This window comes from Chelonia mydas, chromosome 8 (assembly GCF_015237465.2).
Source record: "Chelonia mydas isolate rCheMyd1 chromosome 8, rCheMyd1.pri.v2, whole genome shotgun sequence".
Lineage (NCBI taxonomy): Eukaryota > Metazoa > Chordata > Testudines > Cheloniidae > Chelonia > Chelonia mydas.
Window position 1 is genome coordinate 20944496 of NC_057854.1, and position 18195 is coordinate 20962690.

Genomic DNA, 18195 nt, shown 5'->3' on the forward strand with positions numbered 1-18195 from the left:
TTCTAGTTGGAGGCTTTTTTCATGCTGACAATGAGCTGCCTTAAACCTTGCTGTTTGGTTGATCAGCAAAAATTACTGCAACATGAAATTATAACTTGGGGACATACTGCATAGCTCTTTCATTTCATTCTAACAGTAGCATCTGATGCTGAGAACTACTTTATTTGAAACAGAAACCTACATATTCTTTTTAAATATTCTGTTTTTTAAAAAGAGATACTTTTACCTCATTCTTCACCAACATAAATTAAACATACAATGAGCATTGACGAATTAAAATATAAATGTCCCAAAAGCTGTCACATGTCAGGACTTCCATCTCTATTTGTGTGACCAGCAACAATCATGATACAGTGGGTTTCATAACAAATCTAGAGGAATAAGGTTTTCCTGCAGCAGAGCACGTTTTGAAGAAGTGAACAAAACGTGAAAGAATTATGTCTGGAGTAGACAAACTTCTCTGAAAAATGGAGCACTCTAGTATTGGTCAAGTGAAGTTGTACTGAACTCAAATATTATCCAGTGATAGTTGTGTCCCCAAACTGCCTGCTCACTTCTAGTAGAAGGTCCTTTTTTCCCTTAAAATGGTCAAAAGGGCAGCTCTACTACATGAAAGAAGATAACAGTCTGTACCACCCATTTCAATCTTGTGCTGTCTTGTGGATCCCACAGTAAACCAAGCAGGACTAATTAACACTTAATCTGTAGCTCACCCGGTATTTTATATAAAGTATGACAGGAGAAATAACTAAGTCCTTCAGTTTTCACAGCCCAAAGATTTCCCCTCCCCCCTTTTTTAAACAGTACACATTTTTCTTTTGAGTACCTAATCACTATAGCAAATATCCAACACAGCAGGATTAATTTTTCCTGTGAACAGTAATTTTATATTTTTGAGTGCTTTGCTACATGCAACCAAATAGGTCTAGCATTTTTATAGTCCCAAGGAAGCGAAACTATATACCACTATCCATTTTTAAAAAAACGTATTTGCTGTGGCAGGGCAGGGCCATCGAGGGGTTAATATGAAATACAATGATAACGTACCATTAGGATAGGCTTGCCAAGGGATTTCTTCATGATCCATATTCCTAGTCCATTTGAACCAACACCAATGCCAAAGTATATGCTATAAACAGCAGGTTGCTTAATCATAATCAGGTAAGCAATATTAAAAACCAACTACAGCTAAGTCAGAGCAGTTTTCTTGGAACATGCACACAATTCTTTGAGGACTCTGAAAGGGGAAAACTAAAGTTGCCGTCTTGCCATTGAAAAATGCACAGGTCTAATGATAGGACTAGGAAAGGTTTAAGATAAACCGTAAATACAAAAAAATGTATTTGGAACCCCGTCTTCAAAACTTTCAATCTTTCTCCACCACTGTGAAATATTTTTAAGATTCTTGGAAATCTTAAATGTGCCAATGTAGCTGCGCCCCTGCAGCGCATCTGGTGAAGATGCTCTATGCCGACTGGAGAGAGCTCTCCTGTTGGAATAAAAACACTACCTCAGCGAATGGCAGAAGCCATGTTGGTGGGAGAAGCTCTCCTGCCGACACAGCGCTGTGCACACGAACGCTTAAATCAATGTAACTCATGTCGCTTAGGGGTTTATTCGCATCCCCGAGTGACATAAGTTATGCCGACACAGGCTGTAGTGTAGACATAGCCTGAGCATGTACATAACTATATGTAAGAGGCTGGGAATACAGAAGGATATGGCACCAATGTGAAGAAAGGGGTGGATGAAGCTTCATTAGAGAAAGTAATGTGTAAGATGGCCTACTATAATTTTGTGTCTGTCTCAAGGAAGTAGAGACCAATAGTTTACTTCCTTTGGCAGCATGTTTATTTTAAGCAGCAGTTTTAAAACGTTTTTGAAGTGCAAATCACATCCCTTCTATGCCACTGGCACATAACATTGTGGCAACTACAGCAACTGCTTTCAAGGAACAGTATTAGGAAAGCTGTGTATTTTATCTTCTAATGCAAGTGAGTAGGTGGATACAAGGGGAGATGGCACCACGTGAGAGATTACAGAACTTTGTGGGCAACCAAGTAGTGCTATGTGGGCCACAAACATTCCATGAACCAAAGACTGAGAACCTCTCAATAACAGAGAGCCCACTGTAATAATAATTACTTGAGTAATCTGATACTGACCTTCCCATGTGGCAGTATCAGGTATTAACCTTTGAAACCGCTGACTCACGTCAGTTGACTGACGCCAGAGAACAATGCTGAGTCTCTTATAGTAATAAATATGCAACACAGGCTTACAAACAGAGTAAGGGTGGGGGGAACGTCCTGCTAACTTAAAGGAAGTAATATATTCTTGGAGAACAGGGACATTTTGGCATAAGTCAGAAGGCGGCACAGAAAGCTTCTTAATACTTGTTGCACAGACTTGCAACAGTTTTAGGGTTTTAAACAGAAAAACAATCAAAACTGATTAAAAAAACAAAGTTAATATCAAGCACACTGGATTAGAAATTTTTTTAAAGATGAAGTACTATATAGACTATAAAACTGTGTCTTAACTCGTTATAGGGTGACCAGACAGCAAGTGTCAAAAATCGGGACGGGGGTGGAGTGTAATAGGAGCCTATATAAGAAAAAGACCCAAAAATCGGGACTGTCCCTATAAAATTGGGACATCTGGTCACCCTAACTAGTTATCAGCGTGAAGAACTTTTTCCTAGACTAGTAACTGAAAACCCTAGTGGAAAAAAGGACTGGTTTCTGTGCTTGAACGGGTATGATGCTATCAGAATTTGGATGCATCTGTCCTGCATGTTAAACATTATTAATTTAATAGATCCAAACGCTACTAATGTAAAATTTCTGGAATAGTTTGATGAAATCAAGATCAAGTTTGTATGCCCACACTTATTCAAAGCTATAAAAGAATCTTTAATGCATTCCAACAGCCCTTTATTCAAGCTACATAACACTCTAACTTCAGGAAGATGCAGCAAAATCTTATTTGCTGTTCTCAATGGTGCTTCACTTTTACATAGATCCTCAGCAGTTTCAAGATAAACCCATTAAGAACCCAAAATTTAAAACTGACCAGACTTAACCCCCCCCAAAATACAACAACAGATTTGCTGTCTGAGGAGAATTTTTTTCCTAGCATGCCAAGGACAAGTAGTTCATCTAAAGAGTTTAAATGTCTGTGTATTTATAACATTTCAATCATCCTAGAAACAGCTGGTTCATTTGTTCTTATTACTGAAAAAAATCTCCATTCCTAAAGCATGTATATTATTCAACTCAAGGACGCTTGGATTGCTCAAAACACTGGCAATTGCAAGACTTTCATCTATAGATTGCTGCTCTGAATCTAGCCTGGGTCACTAATTCCTGAAAGGTTTCAGAGTAGCAGCCGTGTTAGTCTGCATCCGCAAAAAGAAAAGGAGTACTTGTGGCACCTTGGAGACTAATAAATTTATTTGAGCAAAAGCTTATGCTCAAATAAATCTGTTAGTCTCTGAGGTGCCACAAGTACTCCTTTTCTTAATTCCTGAAAGACATTGCCATCCGATGGTGGTTTGAGGGCCTATATGAAGTGAATCTATCTTATTCTAGTTCATAGTGGTTAGGGATTCCTAGACGGCAATAACTATTAACATGAACACTGAACCATCTTCTGTGATATTTTGTGTTTATGCAACTTACCATTAATACAAACTGGGAGAGTAAAAAAAAAAACAAAAACGTGCAACTTTGCAGTCAAACCCATATAACTTAGTGATTGGAGCAGTATTAAAAAGTTAAACAACTGTAGTTCTTGAGTTTTCCGGAAGGTGGGGCATAACAATATTTGCAGAAGCCTATGTGCCACACTAAGCACTAAAACAATAAACTAACTATGAATATCAATGGTGTGGGTGAAGTACTTTAAAGTAAACAAGTGTGAATTCCCCATGCTCTTTTCATGTTCAATTGCCAGCCACACTAAGCCTACACCTGCGACACAAATTTTAACATCTGTAAAGCTACCGTACATTACATTGCCTCATCAACTCCTCATGAAGTGTAAGTGCTTTTCCCAGAATCCAACAGTCTCACAACTGCTTAAATAACCAAAGGGTTCCAACTGAGCTTCTATCTTTATCCTCTTTTTAGCATAAAACACTTACTCAAGCAGTTTGAAGCAAGGGCTTGTAGACAGTAAGTGTTAAGCATTTAATAATTCTCATTCCAAATTCAATGGAAAAGAACTCTACCATTAAAAGAACATTACAGGTCTGGCTCAAGTCCACAAAAGGAAACTACTTTCTGAGCCAGCAGGAGTTCTGAGCATAGGCGCTGACTCTGTGGGTGCTCCGGGGCTGCAGCACCCACGGAGAAAAATTGCTGGACAGTTCAGAGTGGCTTTAACCAGTTTGAAGATAGACAGCTTACTGCCTAAAAAAAATAAAATCAGCATGGGGACCTGAGGATGTACAGGTAGCAGAGGTAGGTGTTACAAAAAGAGGAGAAATTAAACGTTTTATGAAAGTGCAAGTTCCATCTGCACTCACACTGTGTGCACTGCACATTAAAATGTTGAGGTCATTACAACCCCATTTCTTCAGCACTGAAGAATGAAAGAACACTATTCAGCCTGAAGATGCTCTGCTGGGTAAAATACAATATACTAAATTATGTTATAGTGGAGCGGCTGCTCTGCTATAGTTAAGGATAATAAGTCCTTTCTATTTAAAGGATGACCTTTCTAAGTGCTCTAAAATCTTCATGGTTACTAGGATTGTCTTGATATTTGATGTGCCTCATGGAGGCACTGGGCAGTGTTAAAGGTCCAAATCTGAGGTCATTTGAGCAAAGCGTTCTTGAGATACTGCTCCCTGAAAAAAAACACCTTTTAAAAAACAAACAAATTCCAGTCTTGTAACTAATTTTTGCACTCACTGGGGACTCAAACTATGGCTCTGAGCACCCACAATTGATTCCAGTCACTTGACATTTATCTCAGCTAGTGCATGTCACCCACAGCTCCTTTAGGGAAGCAATATAAAATGAAGGGATCTAAATTAGCTGTTACCACTCAGGAAAGAGATCTTGGAGTCATTGTGGATAGTTCTCTGAAAACATCCAATCAATATACAGCAGCAGTCAAAAAAGCTAACACAAATGTTGGGAATCATTAGGAAAGGGATAGATAATAGGACAGAAAATATCATATTGCCTCTATATAAATCAATGGCATGCCCACATCTTGAATACTGCGTGCAGATCTGGTTGCTCCATCTCCAAAAAGATATACTAGAAGTTGGAAAATGTACAGAAAAGGGCAAGAAAATATAGACAGATATGGAATAGCTTCCATATGAGAAGAGATTAATCAGACTGGGACTTTTCAGTTTGGAATAGAGACAACTAAGGAGGTCTATAAAATCATGACTGGCGTGGAGAAAGTAAACAAGGAAGTAGTATTTACTCCTCCTCCTAACACAAGGACTAGGGGTCATCAAATGAAATTAATAGGCATCAGGTTTAAAACAAACAAAAGTAAGTATTTCTTCACACAACACACAGTCAATCTGTGGAGCTCTTTGCCAGAGGATGTTGTGAAGGCCAAGACTATAATAGGGTTCAAAAAAGAACTAAATAAATTAATAGAGGATAGGTCTAGCAACGGCTATCTGTTGTCATGTAGCTATTATCTGCCTCTATCAAGTGTTTTGTTTTGTTTACTTACTTTTGTGGAGTCTGCCCTGCTCATTTTACAGCTAATTTAGAAGGGCTCTAGCTATTTTCTGAAAGATAATAAATTACCCATGCTCCACACAGATATGAGAGAATGACTGCTGGACATGTTGTTACTTTTCCACTTGGAGGTTTATTATACCAGAGCGCAAGCATTAATCCATTAGCATTGATTAACTAGAGGGAAGATGAAAGACAGGATAATACTTCTGAACAATGGAACTCTGAACATGAGATGCTCACAACACTTTTAGATTCTAATAACTTTTTGGGTGCAAAGCTAGGGAATATGGGCAGGTTGGGGCAGTTGAGGAAGCATGTGGAGGGGGTGCTGGGGCTGTGGGGATTGGGAGAGTGCAAGAAGGGGACATGGGTTGAGGGCTCAGGCCAGTGGAACGGTCAGCCCCATATTCTCCCCTGCTACATGCGCTGGAATCTGGGGAGTCTGAGCCCTTCTCCCTGTCCTCAGTGAGGAAGCTGGTGTCTGGGGATCCCTGCCCCTGGGGGTGGGGGGGAGAATTTGACCCTTTTCCTTTCTGCCCCCCTTTCCTTGTGGGTGAGTCAGGGTCTGGGCCCTGTTGTCCCTTTGGGTGGGGGGGCTGAAAAGGTATACTTGGTGTATGACAGGCTCCCAAGCACTGACATGGGGTGGGAGAGGAGAGGAGAATACAGGCTGAATTCAACAGAGCAGTTCACACCTCTCAAAGCTATTGTTTTAAGCTATATTCAGCTCTATGGAGTGTTGCCATTCAGCTGAGAATGGATTATTGAGATGAATGGGCTACTTCACACTTCTCTGTGGCTCCTATGTTGCAGGGTGATGCGTAGCGCACCTTTCCCCATACCTTAGGGCCTAGGCCAGGGGTTTTCAGACTTTTGTACTGGTGACCCCTTTCACATACCAAACCTCTGAGTGCGACCCCCCCCCCTTTTACATTAAAAACACTTTTTAATATATTTAACACCATTATAAATGCAGGAGGCAAAGCAGTGTTTGGGATGGAGGCTGACAGCTTACAACCCCCCATGTAATAACCTCACGAACCCCTGAGGGGTCCCGACCCACAGTTTGAGAAGCCCTGACCTAGGCCTAGTCTTGGGGCAGGGACTTTGCATCTCCACTCTCCTGCCTGTTCCTGCCTCCAGGTGATACCATGTACTCCTCACAGCCCTACCACCTTCCCACCTCCCTACATAGCTCTCCCACACTTATTAGGGCCATGGAGAGGCAAGGAGAAGTGTGGTGTGTGCATGGGAGGGGAAGCTCAAAGCAGTGGACATGTGTGTATGGGAGAGGCTCAGGGAAGCTTCTTTTTACAGATGAGAAACTGAGACAGAGACTACAGAGTTTGTCAACCTAATGCTGTAAGCATCTACACTGAAATGCAGCTCCCATAGACGCAAGTCAACCACTACCCTGATTTAACTCCACCTCCATGAGAGGTGCAGCGCTTAGGTCGATGTAGTTAGGTTGACGCGGTGTCAGTGTAGACACTGCATTGTTTACATAGACTGTTGCTGCCTTTCAGAAACCATCCCACAATACCCCACACTGGCAGTTAAATCAGTGCAAGTGCTCCTGGTGAGGATGTGCACTGCCGACACAAGGAGCATAGTGTGGACATGTAAAACTGATTCAACACTGTAGTGGTTGTACATCAATGTAACGAAGGTCAACCTAATTTTGTAGTGTAGACATGCCCAAAGTGACTTGCCCCAGGTCACACAGGAAGTCTGTTGAGGAGCAGGGAATTGAAGCCAGCTCTCTCAAGTCCCAGGTTTTTACTACAGGTCTATCCTTCTTCTTATGCCTCTCCAATGTCTGTCCCGCCCTTCAAAGTATTCCTACTAGCTGCATGCTGGTCTCTGCACGGATTCTGCATTCTCTCTCTATCACCTCAACCTGCAGGTCCCATGCTGATGCCTGCCTCTCCACAGCAAGGACGGTTGAGGAGGGAGAACCAGGCTGCTGGACAGGCAGAGATGGGACGCTAAGCAGAGGCAGCGAAGGGACTAACATGCAGCCTATGCATTCTGTGACCAGGTAATCATTGCCAAGGAACCAGAGGCAGCGGATAGGGAGAGCTGGGCTGTGGTAAGTTGGGTTGCGGAGACCCTATTTAAAAACAAAAAAATAATCAAGGAAATTAAGTGCTAAAGCACTTCACTAACACACAGTTAAAGTTGTCCAGTGGTGCTTAGTGGCCTTTCAGAATGTAGCAAGTGGCTAAACTTAACCCCCTGAAAACCAGGCTTCTTCTGGGGCTGGAACTCATATTTCTTAGGGGGGCCCCCAGATTGGCTGGGGGCCCCTGTCTTAATCTGTCCCTGGCATGGACTAGCAGCTAGGAGTCTCTGTTCAGGGTGCTCCCAGCAGCACAGGGGAGATCCTACCCACCTCCGGGAACCTCTAACTGCAGGAAGCTGGGAGGGTGCTGCCTTCAGAGCCCAGACAGTGAGGGTGGCAATCTTGGGACCCCCTCTACAACAACTTTGCACCCCCCCCCCCCCATGATCCCATTTTGGGTTGGGACCCTCACACTTACGACACTGTGAAATTTCAGACCTAAACATCTGAAATCCTTGAATTGACCAATGTAAAAACCCTCTGGCCGTCAAATTGACCAGAATGGGCTGTGAATTTGGTAGGGCCCTACTCACATGCTTAAAATTAGTGTAATCAACACAAATAAAACTGTAAAAGATTTTGGGACACAGACCATGTTGGTGAGTTCTCTCCCTGCCCTGTCAGCAACTCTACCATCCCAAAACTGCAAAGCACGATCTAAGTGCCCTCTAAGCTGCGTGGCTGCATAGCTGCCTATTAAGCCCTGTGCAGGGGCTCAGGGCTGCAGTGGGGAGAGGCACCCCTCCCCGCTGGCCCCAGTGTGGACCTGCCCTGGACTTGCTGCGGCCGGGGAGAGGAGACCCTCCCTCGGTGTGGCCCAGGCCCGCCGGAGTTGCCGCAGCCGGGGAGAGGTGCCTCTTCCCCGGCCGCGAACTACTGCGGTAAGAGAGGGCTGGGGGGAGTCCTCTCTCCCCAGTGCAGTCCCAGGGCAGCCTGCACCCCAAACCCCTCATCCCCAGCCTCACCCCAGAGCCTACCCCCCCATACCCCAACCCTCTGCCCCAGCCCTGAGCCGCCTCCTGCACCCCGAACCCCTGATCCCCAGCCCCACCCCGGAACCTGCATCTCCCCACACCCCAACCCTCTGCCCCAGGCCTGAGCCCCGTCCCACACTCTGAACCCCTTGGTCCCACCCCCACCACATGAATGTATCACACATCACCTCCATATTGGTGCACATAAAATTCTTTCTGCACATGGATGTAAAAAATTAGAGGGAACACTGAGCATGATTATCATCACTAATTGCATAGCATCCTTTGGCTAGCCACAGTAGCACCTTAAGTACAAACCTACTACATCTGTCAAAATGAACACTAACTCCTGCCAAAAAACGTGTCTCAAAAAAACCCCAAACCCCTGAAACTGGGCAATGGGAACGCGGCGCCAGTGCTCAGGATGGGGAGCAGTGTGTGGAGCCCCGTGGCCTCCCCGCGTAGGAGCTAGACCTGCTGCTGGCCCCTTCTGGGGTGCAGCGCGGTGTCAGAACAGGTAGGAACTAGCCAGCCTTAGCCGGGCAGCACCACCGACAGGACTTTTAACGACCCGGTGGGCGGTGCTGACAAGAGCCGCTGCGACCCAGTGCCTTACATTCCGTGACCCAGTACTGGGTCGTGCCCCGCAGTTGAAAACTACTGTTCTAGAACATCAAGATTGAATGCATGCTCCAGCACTGCATGGTATGAGCTGTTTTTCCCTTTACTGTGTTCCTGGTTGAGGGAACAAACTTGGGTTTGAAGCATGAAGCAGAGAACAATTTGCAGGGGACCACAGCTCCAGGCATGTTCAGTAGAAAACATTTGCTAGGAATAATTCTGAGACTGCCAAAGGGTTTGGTATCCAGTAAAGTTTTAGGTTGTTTGTCTAAAGTTAAAGAGGAGAAGTACAGAAAAGGACCTACATCTCCAGTATGCACATAAAACTCTACAGTAATCTGAAACCTCCCACTACAGTTATTCGGAAATTGTCCATCCACAAAATGTAGTGCTGGTTAAAGATAATGAACTGAAGGCATTGAAGATGGAAGTCCTCTATCCACCAAGCACTCAAAGCACAGGTAGAGTGCCTGTTTCCCAACAACATGCCTCAAAGATTTCCTGGAGGAAAAAACCTTGGGGGGGGGGGGGGGGGGGAGGGAGAGGAGGAGGGGAAAGGATAGTACAGACTCCACAGCCCATTCAAGCTTTAGCTCCCTCATTGGGAGTCCCAACAACTGTGCAAATCAGCTCAGCATGTAGTAGTGGTTTGCGATGTGGACAAATGTCTTCTCACCAGACAGACTACCAACAATTTACTTTGGACTAATGAACATTGTCAGAAGGCAATGGCTTTCAATCATTACCAGCCTGAACCAGAGTCTAACTAGTAACCTAAAGGAGCAAGACTGAATTTTCCACTGACAATTTTCTGAAGTTGATTTATCTTCCTCCTCATGCGCACCACAAATTTTTAGCACATTAGACTTTTGCTACATGAGAAACTCCACAAGGAGAATAGATGTGTCAGTCAACGTTGCTTTATCCAGAAATCAGATTTGCCAAAGGAAGTCACTTATGTGTTAATATTCTGTGATCTTGGTGTCAACATCACCATACATACTGCCACTTTTCTCTAACACTCTGTAGAACATAGATCTAATATGGCAGCAGGATCATAGCTTCCACATTCAAAAAACACTACAGCAGGGCTCAAAGATGACAAGTCCTGTTTGCTAATAATAAAGTATTCATGTGCCATTCTGCTTTGCATTTCATTAAAATAGATTCCATGCCTAGACAGTCTTCTTAAAAATACTCCAGTTATCTTTGTTAGAGGTTCTTCTCTCCCACTCCCTTCAAATACATTTACTGTTCTGCACTCTTCATCTCCTTTTTTAAAAAAAGGATTCACTGGTGATCAAGATCTACTGTACCTATACTGCATACCCCATGGAGAATTAATTTACCAGCATTTTAAGTGACCAGGCATTTGGTGAATTTGAGGCTGTCTGTAGAGCTGAATTTACAGAATTACAGAAATTGTCACAGCCTTTAATATCATTAGGTTTTTATTTTTAATAATCTTGGAGTTGTGCCCCAAAGGAGAGCCCTAGCAGTCAGACGCTCATATACACAAAAACCCAGTGAACAGCTCTCAGTATGGAGAACCAACCATAAAAATCAAACAGTGTTTTATGCAACACACGCAGATTTGCTTCTCCTTGTTGTTAATAAAGTGGGCATGAGCAGTCTTCTCTATCTTGGTTCTGCTGGAGGCTCTTCTTGCGCAGAAGCTTTTCCCTCTACCCTCCTAAACCAGATTTGTAAAGCCTCCTTCAATTCCTCCTTCTGAATGCAGAGGACAGAGCAGTTGGGCGGCAGCATCCAACTGCATTCTCTATCTGTGAGGTTGTAATGATGTTATAAAATGGCCATTAGGATTAGACTGGGAAAAACGCACACACACCCCACTTCCTCCCCAATGCCGGAAGTTTATGACATAAAACCTATACACTTCTAGAAGTTGCAGAGAGATGGGAGAAGCTGCAGTAGACCTGAGCCAGAGTCCTCCAATACATTGGTAAGAGCACTCCCTGATCTTAGTAGCAAAAACTTTTTCAGTTTCCCGAACATAGCAATGTCTTTATGGGCAAAAGAGGTATTTTTCAATTGTTTTAGTTCAAGTACGTTAATTTAATATGATCAAAACCACACCCTCTTTTTGCCCATCATGACAGGACCCAAGAGGTTAATACAGAGACAGTAACATTTTTATGTGCTGACTAAAACCAAAATAATGTAAGAGACACTCTCAATTTAAGGGGCTTAAACAGAATTCTAGTGACTTTGGTTTTTAGTTACTGCTGGTATTTAAGATAACATATTAGATCTGCTGCTTGTATTTTCTTACTCGTAAGAGGATTTTACTTTAAGTCTGAACAGCAGCACACTACTCAGCAAGACTACAAACAAGCTACTTCCTGACCTGATTAATAGTAACACAAGAGTCTATTGCAGTATTGTATGAACGGGTTGATTAATTATATACATATGAATGCAATCAAGTTTCACCTGGGGCTTGCCTTCACTACAACAGTTAGCTCAAGTTACTTCACTCAAGATAGCCTAACTTGTATTCACTGCTAAAAAAGGCATTATTTTTTACCACGCGTTAAACACACACATATAAGCTACCCTGAGGTAAAAACAGGCACTTGTTTTACCGTGAGGTAAACTTGGTGAGGTCAGCACTACATCTACCTTAGGCTGACCTCACATAGAGCTTGAGCTTGCCTATACAGTGGGGTAATGTGCCTATGGGGGTGTGATTTTTAAAGCATGCTAATTGGTCTGTGTAGACCCTCCGGATGCACACTGAAGGTTCCCTAGCACTTAAAGTGCACCAGCGGGGTCTACACAGACCAATTAACGCACAATACATTAGTGTGCTTTAGACATCATGTCCCCATAGCGCACATTACCCCACTGGGTAGGCAAGCCCATAGTGTACCTTGGTTGTGCCCCAGTAGATACAAAGGAGATATCTCAAAGCCCATAGCTACCTGGAAGTAAAAAAACAAAGCTTTTTAACAGTGAACAGAGTCAGTGTATCAACACTTCAAAACACTCTTGAACACAGAGTGACTGGATTAGCAGTTGATGAGTTGTAACTCCAGTTGCTGCATCCCCATTGCATTACTAGCTTGAGTGAACAAACTTGATCTTCAAATCCTCCCATTCCCCTTGGGCCAGCTAGCTTGAGATTAAAGCACCACTTTATTTGAGCTAGTGTGTGTGTGTGTGTGAGTGAGGTGGATGGGAGTTGGATTAGGGCAAAACTCGCATTACAGCACACATTAACAATAAAGTGAAGACAAGCCTCGGACTGCACATGTGACCAAGTGAGAATTCTGTGTGGGTGGGAGAAGTCCCAACTCAGTTTTAAACAGGCACTGTATGAAAAAGATTAGCAGAATAAGATATATGTATATTAAAAACTGTCTGCACACTGCCCGCCTGAACACAATGTAGCAGAAAGGCACACACAGAATGGAGAACATGGCAATATAGACGTGCCTGTGTTTCCACAGTGTGCCATTTTTCTCCTGCTAGCCCTGGATTTGCCCACATGACCATGTTGACATTCAAGACCAGATTCTGATAAGCCTGCTCCAAGTAGTACTTTACACACAGTCCCATTGAGGCCAGGGAAACTACAAGGGAGTAAAGTGCTACTCAAAGTGAGTGAAGGTACCGCAATCTAGCCCTCAGTGACGGGCTTTTTTAAAGTTGCAAAATTAAGAATACCTGCATTATTTAGGCTAAACAGCTCAAATTAGCTAGCTGTGTGTCTAGTCTGCTTGGCACAGCTGTGCCAAGCACACTTGCCTGCTTGCAAAATGTTGTTTAGAGAGCATAAACCTATTAATATAGTGAATGAGATTACCTTTTAGAATAATCTGGAGCCAGCACACACCCAGGCTACCTGTTCTACTTTACACATTAGAACTCTATCAAAATGAGCTTTCTGTGATCTTTCCTAGCAGCATGGCACCAATTTATGCAATGTCTCTGGGAGAGGAGAATGCACGTGTGTGCACAGTACCCAAGGAAAATTAATCAACAAGACTCCAGGAAAGCCAAACAAACTATCACAATCCCACACTTCACCTAGGTACAAAGATAAAGAAATCTACAATATACATTTGTTTAAAAAAAAAAAAAAACTGGGTGATTCACTGTATGACAAAAAGCATAAGCATTGTTATCTTGTGAATGCATCTGAGAGGTGGACTGCACGTTACAATTAATTTAGCTACAAAATATCAGTTTTATTTATACCTTTCACCTTCTCTGTATTTTATTATACAAAGTATATTTCATAATTTTTGATGTGAAACATTCTTGTCTTGATCAAAGTCATTTCTGCCTCTTCTGCAGAAAACATCTAGCAAGAACACTTTTAGGGATCTGTATTCTGATCATTAAGCCTCAGTCAGGTTAATTACTGAAGGTCGTAATACAGCTGTAGCACCTTCATAAGACTCTGGTTTGCTACAGGACAGAGGTGGGAAAACTACGGCCCATGGGCCACATCCGGCCCGCGGGACCCTCCTGCCTCTCCCCCACAGCCTCAGCTCATTGCACCGCCGGAGCAATGCTCTGGGCAGTCGAACTGCAAGCTCTTGCCAGGCAGCACAGCTGCAGAGCGGTGGCCTGACCCGGTGCTCTGTGCTGTGTGGTGGCGTGGCTTGCTCCAGCCGGGTGGTGTGGCTGTAGCGCCGGCAGCCACCGGTGCTCCAGGCAGCGCGGTCAGAGGGCAGGGGGGGTTGGATAGAGGGCAGGGGAGTTTGGAGTGGTGGTCAGGGGGCGGGGGTGTGGATAGGGGTTGGGGCGGTCAGAGGGCAGGGGTTCTGGGGGGCCAGTCAGGAAGGAGGGGGGGGTTGGATGGGGCAGTGGGGGGCAGTCTGGGGCAGGTTTCCAGTGGTGGTCAGGGGACAGGGAGAAGGGGTGATTGGATGGGGCAGGAGTCCTGGGGTGGGGGTGGGGCAGTCAGGAATGAGAGGAGGGGTTGGATGGGGTGGCAGGGGGCAGTCAGGGGCAGGGAGTCCAGGGGCAGTAAGGGGTGGATGGGGCAGGGGTCCCAGGGGGGTCGTCAGGGGACGGGGGGATTGGATGGGGCAGGAGTCCCGGGGGGGGGGGGCTGTCAGGGGGCGAGGGGTCGGATGGGGCGGGCGCTGGGCCACGCCTGGCTGTTTGGGGAGGCACAGCCTCCCCTAACTGGCTCTCCATACAATTTCGGAAACCCGATATGGCCCTCAGGCCAAAAAGTTTGCCCGCCCCTGCTATAGGACAAACTCTGAAGTCTCAGCAGGCTATTCTTTATCTCTGCGTAATAACATATGCTGTGAAGTACATTTAGTGTGACAACAAAGTATTTTTTTTATTGTTACACATTTTCTTTGCAATGGTGTACCATGAAACACCTCAGGTTTATTGTGTGCTTTAGAATCTCTGTTCTGCCCATAAACGCATGATGTCATGAAAGTAGAGCACTTTTACTAGAAACAACAGAGAGAATTAGGGAGGAGGCAGGTAACTGGCTAGTGAAAGCTGTACTTAAAATATCACTCTCGTACCAGTTTATGAACTTGTTCTAGAAGTTTTCTGGGGGGAAAAAGCAGTTTACTTATACTAACTGTGATTCTTTCAGCTGTGCTGTCGACGTGGATTCCACTCTTGCCTCATGTGCCTCATATGTGAGATCAGATTCTTTTGGCCAGGAGAGGCTGTTGGGGCCTGCACACAGCTTGCCCTGGGGGGCTGCATGCCAGACGTTGCCGACCCCTGTGCTACAGCAATCTCCCGTACAGCAATGGCTGTTACAAGACAGCATAATTTAGAACAACCTAGAGTCTAAAGCTCAGGTGTATTTGAGGATCTGGGCCAGTACTTGGCTGTTTCTATAGTAATGACCCCTGAGCAAGCAGTATAATGTACATGCTTATCACTGAGCTTGTCCAGAGGCTGCATGTCCATCAGAACAACTAGATGTCCTGATGTGTAATAAAAACACTTTGAGTCATAAAAAAATCAACCCAGCCTACTTTACAGGGCCTGATCCTTCTCGCACTTACAGCATCTGAGCAGTAGAATAATGGCTAATACTGGCCAGCATTATAGTTTTTGTATTATATTTATAAATGTGTAATACTGGCCGGTATTATAGTTGCTGTATTTTGTTATAAAACAAAAAACAAAAAAACAAAATGTCTACGCTACAGTTAGATATCTGGGGCTGGGCTGTGCCAGCTGCCTCAGGCTCATTGGGCTTGTGCTGCAGGGCTGTTTAACTGCAGCGTAGATGTTCGGGGTCAGGCTGCAGCTGGACCCTCCCACTTCACAGGGTCTTAGAGCCTGGGCTCCAGCCCAAGCCTGGACGTCTACACTGCAATTAAACAGCCCCTAGCCCAAGCCCCGCGATCCTGAGTCAACTGGCACAGGCCAGCTGTGGGTGTCTAACTGCAGTATAGACATATATACCCCTAGGCCTCTAAAGAGAAGAGAATATCAGGGGGTAGCCGTGTTAGTCTGTATCCACAAAAACAACAAGGAGTCCGGTGGCACCTTAAAGACTAACAGATTAAAGACTACACAGGTGTCAGTGTATAATGCCTGCATCTGTCATTTCACTCCATGCATCTGAAGAAGTGGTTTTTTACCCAAGAAAGCTTATGCCCAAATAAATCTGTTAGTCTTTCAGGTGCCACCAGACTCCTTGTTGTTTCTAAGGAGAAGGTTACACACCTTGTGCAGTAACTGAGGTTCTTTGAGATGAGTGTCTCTGTGGGTACACCACTCCAGGTGCTGGTGCATCCCTGTGCCTTCGCTAGGAGAATTTTACAGCAGTGCCCCTACGGACTGGATGCCGTTGGCGGATCCTGTGCGTGACTCAGACTCCTCAATTCCTTCTCTACTGCAGAGCCTGAACCAAGCTCCGAAGTAGAGAGGAGGGTGGGTGGGTAGTGGAGCACCCACAGAGACACTCATCTTGGAGAACCTCAGTTACTACACAAGGTGAGTAACCTTCTCTTCAAGAGATATGTCCCTGTGGATGCTCCACTCCAAGTGATCGTAAAGTAGTGCCTTCTTAGGATGGTAGGGGCTTCGAAGTTGGTAAGATAACTTGGATAGTATCGCTCAGCCAAGCTGGGTGTCCGCTTTAGGGCCCTGCGTGATAGCATAATGTCTGGCAAAGGTGTGTTCGGAGGCCCAGGTGGTGGTCTTGAATATGTCTATCAAGGGAACCTTGTTTAGGAACACTGTGGACGTTGATATAGATCTGGTTGAGTGTGCCCCAATCGTTGATGGGGGCTGGGTGCCTTTTAATTGGTAGCATAGGCAAATTCATCCAGATATCCACTTAGAGAGTCTCTGCTTGGATATGGATGTATCCCTGGATCGTTCTGCTATGGATACAAAGATTTGAAGAAGCCTGAAATGGCTTGGTTCTGTCCAGGTAAAAAGCCAGTGGTCTTCTAACATCCAGGGTGTGCATCATAGCTTCCAACAAGTTCGCATGTGGTTTAGGGAAGAAAGTTGGAAGCTATATCGTTCGTTAATGTGAAATGATGAATGTACCTTGGGTAGAAATTTGGGATGGGAAAGCATAATTTTATTCTTAAAAAAGATCATATATGCTGGGTCTGCCATAAGCGCCCCTATAACTTCCACGTCTGGTTGACGTGATAGCTACTAGAAATGACACCTTCATGGGCAGGTGCAATAAGGAGCAGGTTGCTAGAGGTTCGAAAGGTTTCCGAGTAAGGGTCGTTAGCACCAGATTCAAGTCCCAAGGTACAGAAGGTGATCTGACGTCAGGATAGAGAGTTTGTATGCCCTTGAGGAATCGTTTGGTGATTGGGTGGGCAAAGACTGTAGTGTCATCAATCTTTTGATGAAAAGTAGTGATGGCCACCAGGTATACTTTCAGTGAGCTGATGGAAAGGCCCGATTGTTTTAATTCTAAGAGGTAGTCTAGGATCAGTGGGAGTGGTGCAGATGTTGCATCAATTTGTTTGGCGGTGCACCATGTTTTAAATGTCCTCCACTTATATAGATAGGTGCTACGAGTAGAGTGCTTCTGGCTACGGAGTAACACCTTTGGACCAGGTCTGAACAGTTTAGTTCATCATGAGAGAGCCATAGAGAAGCCATGCCTAGAGATGTAGCATCTGCAAGTTGGTGTGCTGTAACTGTCCCTCCCGTTGTGTCAGTAGATTTGAGTGGAGAGGGAGAGTGATTGGGGGACGTGCTGATATGCATGTCATGTAGGGATACCACAGTTGTTTTGGCCATGTGGGGGCTATTAGGATGACTCTGACTTTGTCAGTCCTTATTTTCTGTATTACCCTGGGTTGCAATGGTTTCGGTGGAAACGCATATAGTAGGTCTGTGTTCCAGCGGATTAGGATTGCTTCCCCAGACCTGCCCTGGGGTGAAATTTTTGACACTTTGTGTTGCCGGCAAATAGGTCGATGCGTGGGTGACCCCACTGTTGGAATACGTGTTGCAGTACTGGATTGCTTAATTTCCATTCATGGTCATGGGGAAATCGTCTGCTGAGTTCATCTATCATCATGTTCCGACATCCAGGTAGGTATGAAGCTGAGATATGGATGTTGTATTGAATACAGAGATTCCAAAGTTTGATTGCCTAGGTGCAAAGCGAATGTGATCTGACTCCCTCCCTTGCCTGTTTATATAGAACGTGTAGGCTATGTTGTTGGTCATGACCCTTATGTGTTGATTCTTTATGAAAAGCAGGAAGTGGAGGCAGGCATTGCGGACGGCACGGCGTTCTAGAAGGTTT

At 44.6% G+C, this 18195-nt stretch overlaps 1 protein-coding gene across 1 annotated transcript in view; it reads right to left on the minus strand.

Annotated features, from left to right (window-relative positions):
• UBTD2 (ubiquitin domain containing 2) overlaps positions 1-18195 on the minus strand; it is a 106597-nt gene that overhangs the window by 8052 nt on the left and 80350 nt on the right. The window lies entirely within an intron of this gene.